The sequence below is a fragment of the Tupaia chinensis genome, unplaced genomic scaffold, assembly GCF_000334495.1.
Source record: "Tupaia chinensis unplaced genomic scaffold, TupChi_1.0 Scaffold144690_1, whole genome shotgun sequence".
Taxonomy (NCBI): domain Eukaryota; kingdom Metazoa; phylum Chordata; class Mammalia; order Scandentia; family Tupaiidae; genus Tupaia; species Tupaia belangeri.
In genome coordinates, this window is record NW_006204551.1 from 46391 (window position 1) to 57891 (window position 11501).

At 35.9% G+C, this 11501-nt stretch overlaps 1 long non-coding RNA gene across 1 annotated transcript in view; it reads right to left on the bottom strand.

Moving 5' to 3' along the window:
- LOC102470159 (uncharacterized) overlaps nucleotides 1-8409 on the bottom strand; it is a 30857-nt gene extending 22448 nt beyond the window's left edge. Inside the window, exon 1 of the long non-coding RNA XR_337212.1 lies at nucleotides 8368-8409. This is a non-coding gene — a long non-coding RNA (uncharacterized LOC102470159). The remainder of the gene's footprint in view (nucleotides 1-8367) is intronic.
- Between the last annotated feature and the right edge of the window lie 3092 nt (nucleotides 8410-11501).

Sequence of the window (11501 nt, forward strand, 5' to 3'; positions counted from 1 at the left end):
AAAAAAAAAAAAAAAAGCCAGAAAGAAAGTGAATCTTGGAATGATGTCTTCTAAGCCCCAGCTCCCTTCCCAGTCTTAGGACAGCAGCGTTTGTGAGACTGAAAGGATAACCCAGCCTTGAAAGATACAATCAGAAATCTTTTTCACTTTAGACTTGCTTGTCTAAAAAGAATGTTGTGTTTGCTTAGATTTCTGATTTAAATACATTGCATTAATTATTGCCTAGCTTGAATAATATAGATACTATAAGGAAAATGAAACATTAATTAACAAGTCTAGATTGCAACAAGTGGCACTAAATTTTGTCTGTGTCCTTCAGGCAAATATTGTGATAATGCATATGGGAAAAATCTCTTCATTTCTGGATCAAACACGTGCAAGTGAAGCCAAACTCTCCTGCATTCACTTTCTATTAAGTGGAAACAGAATAATCGATGTGTATGACGGGTTAATTTGAGAGTTTCTGCTGAATAGCTGAGAGAATATATTCGAGGCTGTGGCTATTTGTCAGATGGAGCAACTGAGAAGGACCAAGGGAAAGACTCTGTGTGGGAGACGCTGCTACCTTTGGAAACAACTGTGGACCCCTTGATGAGCTGTAAAAGACTCATAAAGCCTGGGAAGCAGACATGGACACAAGGAAGCAATGCTTTATTGGGGTAATTTGAAATGGACTCTGCTTTTGGAGATCTGTTAGATTAAAAAGTGTACCAAAACAGTGAAAGATTGGGCCAGTTGCAGTGGTGAAACAGTAGCTGGACCCATTAGGAAGATTATGAACTTGGTTCCTCACCAGGTCTGTTCTTGCCAAGCATGTGTGTCTATGATCCTGGCTGGCTGGGAAGGCCAGAAGAGAAACACCTTGTAGACACTGTTAGAGGTGCTTCTCTCTCTCTTTCTCTCTCTCTCTCTCTGTCACTCTTACAGAAGATGGAAGGAAGGGAGGAAAGAAGGAAAGAATGGAAAAAACGGAAAGAATAAGAAGAGAGTGAGAAGGAAGGAAGGAAAAGGGGAGAATGAGGCCCTGCTTCATCATGCAGTCAGTAGCAAGCCTAACTACAGTGCTGGAAGCTATAGGTCTGATTTGAGTCCTAAGTTAGCCAGGTGCATGTGTGCATGCCCAAGATTCTGATGAACTGGAGGGCTTGGAAAAGGGGATCATGGCATGAGGAGACTGGTTGAAGGGGCTTCTCTCTCTCTTTCTCTTTTATGCACACGTGCTCTCAATCTTGAATATTTCTTTTTAAAAAAGGAGGAAAGAAGGAAGTGAAAAAATATAGTAACAGTTTCTGTTTCTCAGCATGACTGAATATTAAAACATGAGGGCAAGTTCTGCCTATAAATAGAAGTCCTATATGGATGGCTCAGGCTAGAAGGTTGTATAGAAGCCTAGAAAATATCCAAAAGAGAGTAACCTCAACTTTTACACCAAAGGTCAAAGAGGATCTTATTTTTCTGCTACCTTCTACATTCTTAAACTCTGCAAGCTCTAATGCAACAGCTATAGGAGAGGAAGGAGGTGAGGAAAAAAATGAAAGAGCCTAACTCATTCTCAGAGACATGGAGGATAATCACTGCTAAGCCTTTACTGATAAGGAGAAATGGAGAAGCAAGTCTTCGTCATTGGATTGGAGTTCCAATAAATATATTTGAATGAGCATCCTAATTTCTCAACCCAGGTCATATTTCAAGTTTAAATTCACTGTGATATACTGGCTTATCGAAAAATGATCAGAAAAACCTCCTGTTTGCTGAAATTTTCATTTAATGGCAAGAAAAATAATAATACTCCGTTAAAGAGAATGTAGAAGACAAAATAGAACTATGTTTTAATTTCATTATTTGTGCCATCCTTATACAACTTATGCTTAACCATTTCCATAACAATTTGGCATTGCATCTTTAGTTAAAGTATTGATTTTAGTTTACAGAGAAGATATTATTATGATTATTATGATTATTAATTATTTTTATTTTTATATAGGGCATGGAACTTGCCAAAGAGAGATAGAGAGAGGGAAAGTGAGAAATCTTATCCCAGGGAGGATGGTCACACCACAATCCCTTCTCCATGCTCCTCTTAGGATTTTAGGCACACTTGCACGTGCACCTGGTGTGACTTCCTAGCTTCTGGATTGGGGACTCGAACTGTGTTGGTCTTGTGGGAGTCCAGTACCTTAACCACTATGCCACTCTGCTGGCCCTTTTAATCATATATTTTAAATTTTAAAAATTTATACTTTTAAATTGTATAATAAAGTAAATTGATACCTGAATTAGTAGAAGGTAAATACCAAGAAAATATTAAGTGTACAAATCGAATTAATTTTGAAACATTAGTATTTGAAATTAGTAATTTTAATTACTAATTAGTAAATTTCAATTGCTAATTACTTGTCATTATATTATAGTTTTAGTTTGTGGCTTTATTAAAGAAAATACAAGAAGAGTTTCCCTCAACTGTATTCCATTACAGCGCATAGTGAGTATTGTCAACGATTTTAAGGATGAATGACTCTGTCACTTTTAATTTGAGAAAATTTAATCGTTCTTTTAAATATCTAACTGAATGATCTCACTCATCTAAAATACTCTAGGCCAAATGACCCAACACACTCATACATACACACTATGCTGCAAGTATTGACCTCAGAATGCATGTAATCATTATCATTCGAGTAAAAACAAAGTTCTAACTTTTTTTCTTTTTTTTTTTCAGATTTTTTGCCATAGGGCACATGCTCTCACCATAGAGAAGAAAAGTGAAAAATCATCCCCCCCTCAGTGAGTATGGCCACACTATAATCCCTTCTCCTCTATTCTCCTCTCTGAATTTTGAACACACATGTACACGTGGCTGGCATGATTTTCAAGCCACAGGATCTGGGACTTGAACTGCATTTGGCCATGTGGAAGTGCAGTGCCTTACCTACCAGGCCACCAGATGGCCCTGTGGCTATTTTTCAATTATCTATTTGGTTTGTTTAAAATGTGAAGAATGGTCATGAAACAGCAGTTAGCGTAATGGCTATGTCTCTGGACTCCCACGTAGTCGACTGCGGTTCGCGTCCTGGACCCGGTGGCTTAAAACTCGCTCTGGGCGCGTGTGCATGCGTGCCCAAGATCCCAAGAGGAGAATGGAGGAGAAGGGATTGTGGCGTGACCATCACCCCTGGGGGGTGATTTCTCGCTTTCTGTCTCTGTGTCTCTCTGTCTGTCTGGCGAGCGCACGTGCCCTGTAGTGAAAATCTCTCCCAAAAAAAAAAAAAAAAAGGTCTAAAATTGGAAATCTTCATAGGATGAATACATTTGATAGTTATGAGTTAACTGCATTAATAAAGAAATACCATGTTTTTTGTTTGTTTTTGTTTTTAGAGTTTTTTGCTATAGGGCGTGTGCTCTCACCAGAAAGATAGAGAGAGACAGAGAGACAGAAAGCAAGAAATCACCCCAAGGGGAGATGGTCATGCTGCAATCCCTTCTCCTCCATTCTCCTCTCGGGATCTTGGGTACGCATGCACACATGCCCGGGATGAGTTTAAGCCACCGGGGCCGGACTTGAACTGTGGTCAACTGCATGGGAGTTCAGCAACATAGCCATTACGCCAACTGCTGGCCCCAAGAAATACCACGTTTAACACTAAAACAAAATATTTTTCAACTTGGGTGAAAAAAGCTGCAACTTTCAATAATTGCACAAGGGGAAGTAGATCATCTGAACAGGCACATATTTATTAAAGAATATTCATTAATAGTTCATAATTATATAATATAAAAAGAGACCATTAGACACTAAAGATTTCACTGGTGTAGTCTACCAAAATAGGAAGGGTACCAATTCTTTGCAATAAATAAGTAAATACATACATACATACATAAATTGCCATGCCTACAATTTGAGGGGATCTTTTATTCCTTTATTTTTTTTTTAAAGCAAGAAATAGAAAATGGTATGAAGTTAGTGGCTTCCAAAGAATTTATTTAAGATGTCAAGGAAACAGGCCAGATTAATGGCTTATTGGTTAAAGGATCCCACATAACTGGCTGTGATTTGAATCCTTTCTCTGACAGTTTAAACATGCCAGAAACCAGCAGATTGCATGGTGGTTATGGCTGGATTCTCACAATCAACCATGTTGATTGTGGCTCAAATCCCAGACCTTGAGTCCTGAAAATATGCTGGGCTCGGGTTCAGGCATGTCCACGATCGTAAGAGGAGCATGGAGGAGAGGGGATTGCTACTGTGAATGGCCATCCCCCCTGGAGGGGGTGATTTTTCACTTTGTCTCTCCCTCTCTCTCTCTCTCTGGTAAGCACATGTGCTATATGAAAAAAAAAAAATAGAAAGAAAAACATGCCAGGAATGTATGCATGTGTTTTCCTGATTCTCCACAGGATAGAGAAGTGAAGATTGAATTGTGGTGTGACAATGACCCATTGGAGCATTCTTTCTCTGTCTATCCCTGGAAAATTCACATACTCCAGCAATTTAAAAAAATATATTTAAGTGGATTAATGCAATATAGCTCTCATAGTATTATACTAAGTTTGAAGTACAGTACTTGTTTCTATGAAAACCTAATTTGAACATATCATTGCTTCAAAGACTAAATAATAATTTACATTAAATATGGCCTCTATTTTTCTGTAAAGGTAAAACATAGCATGGTAGTATTCCCTGTTATTCTGTAAAGGTAAAACATAGCATGGTAGTAAAATTAACAATAACAATAGTTGATACTGATGAAGAAATGTATCCTTTTATATAGTATTACATAAATTGTCCATTTAATACAGTTTATATTTAAAGATCATACTCGATATGGGATGTAAATGTGACATAACTTTTTAACTTGAATATTTGACACAATCTGGTCTTGAAATTCTTCTGTTTTTATTTATTTATTTTTAAAGTTAATTAATTTTTTTTTCCCTAGGAGATAGCAAAAAAAGAGAAAGCAGAAGACGAGAAAGAGAAAGAGAGGTAACCAGGTGCCTTTGACAGAGTTCCCATATCGGATCCTACTCCCAGCCCTGCCGCCAGTCAAGAACATCAAGGGCACATCCGCTTTGCGGAGGCAGACCCTAGTTGTGAAGCTGTAGCCTTCCACATGGTCTCCAGGATCCTGCAGAATTATTTCTACCACGTGTACCACTAGGAGTGGGCCTCAAAGTTATTTTCTAAAATATATATTTACAAGTGGAAAAGATCTCTTATTTAAGAGAAATTAGCTAGGAATAGGTAGTTTTTCACATGATACATATTCTAGATAGATTTTCTTCTCAGGCAATTTTGCAGGTATTAGTTTTCTCAGAATAATTGAAGGAGTAAGAAATGCATTAACCTAAAGTAAAATGACCAAACTTTACCATTTCTAATTTATATGAAAAAATTCTTTTCCTTGAACATTTATTCAAGAAGTTATTGCTGTTCAGTGTGTATAATGCAATTGTACTTACCCAAATGCTGAAAATCCTAAGGCATATTGTAAAGACATAAATGTATAATGCTAATTATAGCATAAATTTTATACTATATGAAAATCAAATAGCTTCACAAGAATGTCTGAATAAAATATATTTAAAAATGCAGTTTAAATAAAAAACACTTTGCAGAGGTCTGGGTTTGGGAATATATTAATAAATTCAGGCCCTTGAGGTCATGACTAATGAAATTATAACGTTTAGAAAAATTTTGAACATATCGAAACATTTCTAGAAGGATAATTTTTAAAATAGGGCATATTTTAATTAACTTAGAATTGCAAAACTGTGATTTTGTGTGCTCATTTATTTTAGTGTTCTCCTTTTCTTGTATTCCTGATGTTTTAAAGGACAGCTTTCTAAAACCAATACTTAGTCAAAAGTCAAATGTAACTACAGGCATTTGCTTTGTGTCTTAATTCCTTCCAGTAGAATGGAAAAATGATATGTAAAATCCCTTGAGTTAGTGTAAGGTGTAATAGAGTTAAGAGATGCACGTCCCTTTACGTATGGCTTGGCACGTAGCAAAGCCTCAGGAAATGAGAGCTGATACTAAGTTGGAGGGTCGAACACCAATCATTGTAAGTCCTCATCTAAATCTACACTTGTCCTGATTAATTGACAGTAAAGTTGCATTAATATTACAGTATTTCAAAATTTTTAATATTTTATCAATTATTTAAGGTTAAATAATAATAATAATATACATTTTAAAAACCCCTGTACTACAGAAGAAATAAAATATTATAAAATATTGGCACTCTTTTGAATCACATTTTTCTCAGTCTTGGCCCAAAATGAGTAAGTATTCTGAAATTTGTCTTGATAAAGCCTATCATTTCTGAGTCTCTCTCTGATCACTTTGTAGTATGTTTGTATTGGGTAGCTGAGAAAGTCATACTGCAGTTTTGCATAGAAAAACATCCAGAAAATACATCATGACTTTCCTGATAACATATCCATTCAATCTGCTTCTTTATAAGAGGACTGCCTGTTATTTCTAGCTTATTTGAGGTGTTATCTTTTATGCTGTTCTAAGTTCTCAGTACAATTTGTTTAGGTGAAAATGTATTTTTCTTTTTTTCGGTTTCAACTTAATTCCTGAAAATAAAGATTTGTGCTTTTTATCAATTTAGCAATGTGATTAGCCTTTATGTTAAATATTGCTTCTTCCTTTTTTTATATCGTTTGTCTCTCAGAATGTCGATTGGATATATATTATACCTTCTCATTCAGTCCTCTGTCACTCAACTCTCCTCAGACTTCAGAATCTTCTGCCTTTCTATTACAAGTGGAGTATAATACTGTTACTCTGCCTTCCAATTCACTGATACTCTCGACTGTGTCTAATCTTTAAATGATCCACTGAACTTTTAAATTCGGTACATATATTTTTCGCTTTTACAAGTTCTTACTGGTGAATTTTAAATTGCCTTGTGATGTTTTATAGTTCCCCGTTCACTGTTCCTATTTCTAATTTTATCATTTAAAAAAAAATTCATACACTCTACAGTTTGTGCTCCTATTTTATCTTCATTTAAAAAAAAATTACTTACATTCTACAGTTTGTGCATGTTAATTTAAATAACAAAATAGTTGGTCATCTAATTTTGGTCTTACAGACACTCATTGATAAAAATATAAATAAATATTTATGTTTACAACCAAAAAATTCTTTGTGTTTTTTTTTGTATTTATCTTATGTAATATCATTCATCTTTTTAAAATTTTTATAGATTTTTTTTTGCTATAGGGTGCAAGCACTTGCCAAAGAGATACAAAAATAGTAAGAGGGAAAGTGGGAAATCACCCCCTAGAGGTCACACTGCAATCCCTTTCCCTCCATTCTCCGCTTGGGATTTTGGGCACGTGTGCATACATGCCCACTGTGATTTTGAGGTCACCAGGTCCAGGACTTGAACCACAGTCAACCACGTGAGAATCCAGTGCCTTAATCACCACTCCACCTGTTGGCCCTCATTTGTCTATTTTAACTTTTGTTGCCAGTGAGACTTTTTAAAAATTATATCCAGACTATTGTAATGAGGTATTTTTCTTATATTTTCTTCTAGTAGCTATATATTTGTGGTCTGACATTTAAGTCTTTAATCCATTTTGAGTTGATCTCTATAGTTGGTAAGAGATAGGCATCTAGTTTAACTCCCCTACATGTGGATATCTAGTTCTCTTTGTACCATTTATAAAGTAGGTTTTCTTGTGTGTGTGTGTGTGTGTGTGTGTTTGAAACTTGGATTTTTGAACTGACATTTGTGTGAGCATAATCGGTAACAATTCCTGAAGCTTGATTAAATAGATGTTCTTATTCTGGAAGTTTTATGTTTGGGGCTGGCAGATGACCCAGGTTTTGCTGATCGGAAAACACTTTAAAGTTATTAGTTGTCTTGGAATATTCTAGGACAAATTTAAATTCCAAATATATATATATATATAGGAATTAAATATATATATATAGGTATATATATATACAGCCATATATATATACCTATAAATATGGCTGTATTTTTAAATATTTTTAGAGGTTTTTGCTATAGGGCGCGTGCGCTTGCCAAATAGAGACAGAGAGACAGGAAGTGAGAAATCACCCCTCAGGGGGGATGGTCACGCCACAGTCCCTCCTCCTCCATTCTCCTCTCGGGATCTTGGGCACACACTCATACGCTCCCAGCATGAGTTTTAAGCCACTGAGTCCGGGACATGAACAGTGGTCGACTACATGGGAGTACAACGAGATAGCCATTACGCTAGTCCCCAAAGTGGCTATATTTTCATATTCTCTTGCGATGATATTTTCTTTCACCTGGAACTGAATCTAATAAAGATCCTATTTTATCTTTAAGTCCATGTTGACTTTATAAAGTTTACCTTTCCATTGAGCAGGTATCCTTTTGTGGTTCATAAATTCTGAGGGCTTTTGTTCCAGCTTCTCACCCTATGAGGTCACAAAGCCTTGCCTCTCTTACTCTGAGTTGATGTTAAAATTATACTCTTACCAACCTCTTCAGGTGAATCCTCATTTTAGTTGATGGCTACCACCATCATTCCCTTTGTGTTTGTATCCTGGGCTTTTCTTAATTTATTGAAAGTTTTAGAAATATGTTACATTTTTGTCCACTTATCTAGTAGGTTTAAGAAAATTTTTTTGAAATTATGTAAAAATTTGCAAAATAAAAAAGTTTATTAGTTCATTTTTCTTCATGTAGAAGATATAAATCTTTAACCTTAATGGGTCCTACTCAGCAAAATGATTAATTTTACAATTAAAATGATCTTTAAAATTTATTTATCTGTTTATTAATGAAATTGACAGACAGAGAATGAGAGAGATGAAGCAACAAAGAGAGAAAGCTGGAGAGAGGCAGCATCCCCAACAGTGCCTTGATACTGTGATCCACATCCAGCTTCAGCCAGCATGGGAGCATAGGCACATTTGTTCCCAGCATCCTCAGAAAGGGCTCCAGATGCAAACCTGGAACCTTCTCATGTTGGTTGACTTCCCAGAGCTGATTTTATCACTGTACCACCATCTGATTCCTTAAAACCTTAAAATAATCATAAATCATAAAGATTCTTTTTTCCTTAAGAGAATGCTGCAATCCCTTCTCCTCTATTCCTCTTGAGACTTGAGGCATTCATGCACACACACTCAATGTGAATTTCAAGCCACCAGGTCTGGACCTCAAACAGAGAAGGTGGCCATATGAGACTCAGCTGCCTTAATCTCCACACCACCTGGCCCATGAAGCACTGTGATAAAAAATAAGATATTACTGTAATGATATATAAGGAAAAATATAATTCATTGCTATGACATTAATAGAAAATACTAATTACAAAAATTAAATGCAAGAAGTTGAAGGAGAAATCTTAATTTGGCTTACAGTTTTGGTTTTATTGTAAAATATGCCATTCCTGGAGGCAACATAAGAAAGCTTAGAAAAACACTTCATATAGTGAATTAATAACATTCAGAATCTGTCTAGACACAGCAATTTGCACTTAGCTAGTACTGAAGTTAAGGATTATTTTACTTTCTCCCAGTTTTAACACTATAATAGTTGTAATAATGCATTGAATTTATGTGTTTTATATTTTGTACATCACTTCTACTTTTGTTTTTCATTTACTATTTACTGTCTCAAAGAGTAAGCCTAACCTTTACCTCTAATTTTTTAAAGGTACAAACTGAGACTCAGGAATTAAGTATTTTACATGATTACATCATGATTTATAAACTGAAGAGTTTAGAGTCAAACTGGATCTTGTTATTCTGTGCTAAAATTCTTATAGTAGTAATATTTATTTATCTATTTATTTGTATTTCATTTATTTAAGATGTTTTCCTTTAGGGTTCATGTGCTCTCCAGAGTGAGAGAGACAGAGACAGTGAGAGGGTAAGTGAAAAATCATCCCCTGGGGAGATGGTCAGCTTCAATCCCTTCTCCTCCACTCTCCTACTGGCATCTTGAGAATGCACACACACACACCCCTGGCATGACTTTCAAGCCAGTGGGTCTGGGAATTGAACTGAAGTCAGCTATGTGGGAGTCCAGCAACATAACTACTATGCTATCTACTGGCCTAGTAATTTTTATTTTTAATAAGATTTATGACTACTTAAGTATCGTGACCAGCAGATGGCGTAATGGATACATTACTGGACTCCTACATAATCGACCTTGCTTCAAATCCTGTACCTAGTAGCTTAAAACTCATGATGGACACGTATGCATGCATACCCAAAATCCTAACAAGAGAATGGAGGAGAAGGGATTGTGGCATGGCCATCTCCCTTGGGGGTGATTTCTTATTTTCTGTCTTTCTGTCTCTCCAGCTAGCACACATGACTTATACCAAAAATTTCTCTCTCAAAAACAAAATAATAATTAAGTATCTATTTCTTGTGTACAAAGCTAACTTTAAAAGGTTTTTTGTTAGGTTATGTATTTTGGACAAATAGCCAGTCTGTGTTCTGCCTGAAATAATCAACAACTTTCAGAATGGGAGAATATTTTTGTTAAACATGCCTCAGACAAGGGACTGATAACCAGAATACACAGGGAACTCAAGTGCCTTATGCAAAAAAAAAAAAAATTAACCCAATTAAAAGGAGTTGAACAAAAATCTCTCTAAGACATGCAAACAGTCAAAAAGCATATGAGGAAATGCTCAACATCCCTCATCATAAGGGAGATGCAGGTAAAAACCACAATGAGATACCACCTACCACCTAAACCCTGTAAGAATGGCAAAGATTAAAAATATAAAAAGTGATAAATGCTGACTGGGATGTGAAAAGGGAACTCTCCTACACTGCTGGTGGGAATGAAAACTGGTTCTGCCACTGTGGAGAACAATATGGAGGTTCCTCAAGGATCTACAATAGAACTACCAATTGATCCAGCAATCCCACTTCTGGGTATCTACCCAAAGGATAGGAAAACGCTCAGTCAGAAAAGTGCTTGCACATCAATGTTTATTGCAGCATTATTCACAATTGCCAAGACATGGAACCAACCTAAATGTTCACAAACTGATGAATGGATTGGAAGAGTGTGGCACATATACTCTATGGAATACTACTCATAAAAAACAAGACCCTGATAGAAAGTGGTTGGATATGGAGGATCTATTGCTGAGTGAAATAAGTCAAGATATGAAAGAAAGATATTGTATGTATCCACTTAATATATACCAACTATCCACACTCTATGGTAGAGATCGAAATACTGGAGGACATAATAGCAGTGAAAATAGTTAATGATGATAAGGCAGTGTGGAATGGGGGGGAGAGAAGAGAAGATAAAGATAGCAAGAGAACAAATAGAGAGGCATGACATCAGTAGGACACTGATATGTTTTATTACCTGTTCATGATGACGTGTATAGTATTCTCAACTGGATTGGTCTGAGAAGTATTTCATGTTGGATAAAGTCTTTTTACAAGCAAAATGAGAAATAGTGATTGAATGTTTAAAAAATAATTGGAATAGTAATAA